The 5,799-nt window shown below is 30.0% G+C and overlaps 1 long non-coding RNA gene across 2 annotated transcripts; it reads right to left on the reverse strand.

Moving 5' to 3' along the window:
• Positions 1-707: 707 nt before the first annotated feature.
• On the reverse strand, positions 708-2,851 carry LOC139886081 (uncharacterized). 2 transcript variants are annotated; one of them, XR_011772254.1, is made up of 4 exons: positions 2,580-2,851; positions 1,769-1,921; positions 1,109-1,290; positions 708-800 (listed from the first exon to the last, which is right to left on the reverse strand). It is a non-coding gene; the product is annotated as an uncharacterized lncRNA (long non-coding RNA). The 2 variants fall into 2 exon arrangements; XR_011772253.1 differs by lacking the exon at positions 1,769-1,921.
• Positions 2,852-5,799: the final 2,948 nt, after the last annotated feature.

Consider the following 5,799-nt stretch of genomic DNA (forward strand, 5'->3'; position numbering starts at 1 on the left):
TGCTACTTCAAAACAAATTGATATAACTACTAATGAAAGCAGACTACTATTTATCCAGTATTTTTTATACAATCCAAGCAAAGCAACATACACATGCTTTTGTTTAATAGGTTGAAAGTCAGGATAGTGTGCATACAACTTCTTACATTGCTTTAGTCAAAAACTTGCGTCATTATTCAATTTTGATATTGGGATCACTAATTATTCCGTACGAATAGTCAAATACACGTGTTTGATGGGCTGTTGAACCAAACCAACCACAGTTACAACATTATCATTTGCGACCCATTACCCAACCCGCCCAAACACCCACCACTACAAAAATATTCCAAAACCTCACCTAGATCAAGGTAACATAAATGTAATCTTTAGCATGCAAGTATCTTTGATGAACATCTTTCATGATAAAATCACTTAATTCCAAGGTTTAAAAAAACGGAAACGTGCCTCGAGGCGTTTTCCCTTTGTGAGGCGAGGCGTACGCCTTGAGGCGAACCGAGGCGTACGTTCGAGGCGGAGTTAAAAAAATACATAAATATATAAAGTGCTTAATGATTCCACAATAGACAAAGTTCAATATAAATATACAAAGTCATAACCTTTCAAACATATTCGAAGTTCAATATATAAGTCGTAAACTTAAAAACATTTATACTAATTTTAAATTTTATATACTCCGTACGCCTCAACCGTTTTTTAAAACCATGCTTAATTCGCCACTTAATTCACCTGGTTGTTGGGGCATATAACACATTTCTTTATTGACTGGAGAATATATTTCCTTGCTCCAATTGTAGCAACTGTACCAGGAAATTCTCAATGACTTAAAATATATATTGTTATACTTATCAAAATTAACAGATTGTAAATAAATAAGATCACATTACTTGCAGAATACCAAAACTATACTATATTTATATAAAAGTATAAGTAAACATTGCACATCATAAACGTACTCACATTTAACTCGCCGAAAAAAATAGAATTATAATTTATATTTTTAATTTACTCTTCTAAATGATAGTGAAAACTTCCGATATTCATAATGTACTCATATTCATAATGTTGGATATATGCTAGTTGTACCGAAAAAGAGTAGGAGATTTACCGATAATCTGGAGGCTAAAACTGAATGCAAATAGGAAGATTCCAAATCCACAACGGGTGATCTTTTGTAGATATTAGATTGTAGAACTGAATGTTTTATTTACAACCTTCCCAAAAAACCTCCATTCTTTGAAAATAATTTAAGGGGGCAACACAAATCTCTTTTGATAAGATCTCTTCAACCTGCAATTTTAATAAGTATCAATACAATTTAACTATTTAGCTAAACAAACAATAAGAAACGCTGACCGTAAACTAAAACATCGAAACAACAATAAACATCGAGATTTTCATCAAATCTAACATAAAGTATGGTTTTAGCGAATACTCAAAACAACTACATTCAAAAAGTCTTAACGATCACATTTGGTTTAATTATAAAGACATATGTTTATGTTTATGTCTAACTTGTCAAGACCACAAAACTTGTGGTTGAAACAAAAATATATCAGTAACAATGTCAACTTATAATACTTATCCACAAGGTTAATTTGGCTTTAAAAATTAAACAACACCACACATCTGAGACATAAATACATACATATATATACAGTATATGGTACCATCATGTGTAACATGTGTAAAAATTATGATTCTAAATAAAACAACTGAGTTAACATTAAAAAAAATTAAAGTAGATCAAATACGTGTTATTTAATACCTTCTAACTCATAGTAACAAAAATCAACATGACCCGCCCATTTCACCACGCCTAATAAAATCAGAGAATATGGATTAGCTCTAACTTTGATCCCTACATTAGCTTGCTCACATTTAAAGTGAAATAAAAAAAATGAGCAGATTGTTTATCTACCTGCAGTTAAAACTCAATTGAGTTAATGTAGTGAACTAACTTGAGGGAAACTTTTCTGTACCAAAATTTAATCTTCATCACAAGCTTTCTAATGATAATGATATATAACCAACAATACACACTACAACTTAAAATGGTAAAATCATATATAACCAACAATTAGAATATACTCGTAATGAACGCATGGCATACTGGTTTTGCTCTTTAAGTCACAAAAGATTGATATATTATTTGGTCAATAATATGGGTCAAATCCCATGAAAAGAGAAAATGATATAGACGAAACATGAATCAAATTCATTACTTGGGCATACTAAAATATGTATATAGTTATACATATAGAAAACAGAAAACTAAACCAAAAGAGAAAATGGGTAAAATTCATTACATCTGTATACTATATATGGTTTTCTTGAAAGATCAAAATGGGAAACACCTCATTGACTACAATTGAAAACCAAACTTAATCGTAGTGCAGTGGATCCAATTTATCTTATGTTTATAAATTCCTCATTACAACCCTAGTATAATACCAACGAATTACCACAGAGGCACAGACAAATATAAACATATACATACAAAACATATACATATAAATACACTTAGCATTATACTGACCCAACTGAATAAAAAGATTAAATACAGAATTATAACTTACATCTGACATGTTTTGGAAAAGCTTTCCGGTAAGATCCTTAAGTTGCTTCTTTTCATCTTTTGACTTAGCATCAATGATTGTGGATTCAAAGGTTACAAAAAATTATACATTTTTCATATTATACATACACATATCAGATGCCACAATCAGAAAACCTACAAAAAATTTATGAAAGTGAGTAAACAAAACTGCAATTGAAAGTAAATAAAAATTAGCAATCCAGTACAATCCAGTAGAGCCAAAACCCACATAAAAGTCAGAAAGAAACCAAAACCCAGTTATACTACCCTAAAGGTCCATCAAATTAGCAATCCAGGAGAAAGAACTAAGATCTGGAAAACCTATTTCAAAAATGTGATCGGAAATTTCTGACCAAATTTAAACTTTATCTTTAAATGATTTAATGTTTTCGACACGATAAGCAAAGTCTGTAATGTTGAGCCTCAAAGTTTTGGAACTATATTCATGTAATCAATTATTTTTTGACCGTTCTCGAAGATTCACGAACAATATATATATATATATATATATATATATATATATATATATATATATATATATATATATATATAACTTAATGTGCATATATATATATATATATATATATATATATATATATATATAACTTAATGTGCATATATATATATATATATATATATATATATATATATATATATATATGATTTCAAGTTATTTAGTAAACAATCGATTATTAATTCGATTGGTATTTAGATAAGTGAACTAAAACGTTTAAGATGAACAAGTAAAACACTAATTTGCTACAGTATTTTCGAATTGCTACAGTACCCAAAATGCTACAGTGTTTTCGAAAATCACTATTTGCTACAGTTAAAAAAAACTTTGCTACAGTAACTTTGCTACAGCAAACACTATTTCAAAATGAAAATGTATATATATATTTTACAAGGTGATAAAATAAAATATTAACTTAATCTTAAAACGATTTGATTTAAAATAATATTATTAAATATATATTAATAAATAACGAGACGATGATTTATAGAAGTAAATGACCAAAACACTCAAATGTATAAATTATATTTCAAGTGGTATAATTTATGGATAATTTAAATCTATATTTTGACAAAGGTACGAGTCACGAAACGTAAAGTACAAGTTTTCTCAGTATACGAAAGGACGTTCGAAAAACCGGAACCGGGACATAAGTCTAGTGCCGACTTACGACTTATCGGAACAAAAGTTACAAGTTAACTATGCACGTAAATATAATATAATATATAAATAATTATATAAATTATATATATTGTAACGACCCTGGATTTTCCAACGTTTATTTAATAATAATTATTTTGTGATTTAATGAATGTATTGTTTATATACATTTACTTGTTATCATACTTGACTTTTAATGCCCGAAACGTCTTTGTAACATACATACATTACACGAATAATATTTTCAGATATTATTTACATTCATGATTAAGTTTTATTAATCATTTTGATTAACTAAGGTTATTAGTTAATTACTTGGGCTTTAATTGGATTAACTTGAGAATTACATACAAACTTGGGCTTTTTAATTGTACATGGGCTTAGAAGCCCACCCTACCCATATTAATGGACTTAATTAGCCCAACACTCATGTAAGTATCACATTAGAATGAAACTAGTTAGTTTAATACATGAGAATCTAGTTACTTGTTCATTCCCATGCAAACACACTTATTAACCACCTTTTAAACCAAATGCATGAAGTAACCTTGTGAATTTTTCTCTTCCCCTCTCTCCTTGCAAAAGTCGACGGCCAAATGGCCTTGGGAGAAGTTTTTGTTTTCAAATTTTGTTTACTTACTCACTTGTTCACTCCACATTTTACACACACACAAACTTGCACTCTTTCTCTCGTCTTTCCTTTCTCTCTAACTTTGTAAGTTACAAGTTATTTTCTCCTTCTTTTCTTTAGCCAAAACCGAAACATAATACACCCATAATCATCATCATTTGCTTGTTGTTACTTGTTCTTGTTTATGGTTTACTTACTTACTAGTTGTTAGTTGTTTACTTACTAATTATCAAGAATCAAACTTGCTAGTTTGTTCTTCATTTATCTTGTATTTACAAGAACATAAGAGAGCTTAAACTTCCAAGTTTATGTTCTACATTTAAAGTTTTAGAAAATTAAAGTTCATGAGTTAAAATCATACTTGTGTTCATGAAGTAAACTTAAAGTTTACTTTCTAAAGATCAAGACTTAGGCTTGAATCTTTAAAAGTATGAAACCCATGAACTTATTACTTGTGTATTTAGATTATTTCTTCATTTTATGTACTTTAAAGTTGTGATTTGGTCAAGTATTACTAGTTAATCTTGATCTCATTTTTCTTGAACAAAGGTTAACTTGAAAGTTCAAGAACATGGAAGTGTAACTCTTTAGTTATAACTTCATACACTTGTGTTAGATTTAACTTAATAACTTTAGATCTAGACCCTTGGGTCTTGGATCTTCAAGATCTAACTAAGAACTATGTTCTACATCTTAAGATCTTGATTAGTTAGTTTACTTTCAAGTTTATAATTCAATATTACTTTTATAGTTCATGTATGTGTCGGATCTAAGACTTTGATGTAACTTTGGTTCATCAAAACACTTGCAACACTTAAATGAGTTGTGCTACATGTCTTGGACTTACACAAGTGTTATGATGGTGAAACCTTGGTTAAGATGATGCAAACACATCAACGAGTTGTACATTTGAAGCTATATGCATCAAGGATGAGAACCGTGATAAGCATCAAGTACCAAGAACCACCGGAACCTACTGTTTTACTGTTTCTGTGTCTGACCCGTACGACCTGGGCTACTGTAAATATGATTTTCAGATATCTCTGTTCGAGTAGATAACTTTTCATTTAGGACTCGTCCTAATCCGAGTTACGGTTTAGGATTTATGGCCCTCCGAACGTCACTATGTCTTTTAACGTTGTGCTGAAAATTCTGACCTACTCGTACTTAGACCGTAGCCACGGTCAAATGAAGACGAGTTTACTTCTGGGATTTTTAACACAACTAAAGGACTTATATATGGAGCCATGGCCACTGGTCTCACCTTATTTCCGTAGGTATTGAGGCCGTGGTGACTGACCGATGTCAGCCTTTGTTTTAAACTTCTTTCATAAACAAAACTTACTTTACACCTTTTGTTTGATGATGAATGATGATGACCCTTAAGACCTAATT

This window comes from Rutidosis leptorrhynchoides, chromosome 1 (assembly GCF_046630445.1).
Source record: "Rutidosis leptorrhynchoides isolate AG116_Rl617_1_P2 chromosome 1, CSIRO_AGI_Rlap_v1, whole genome shotgun sequence".
Taxonomy (NCBI): domain Eukaryota; kingdom Viridiplantae; phylum Streptophyta; class Magnoliopsida; order Asterales; family Asteraceae; genus Rutidosis; species Rutidosis leptorrhynchoides.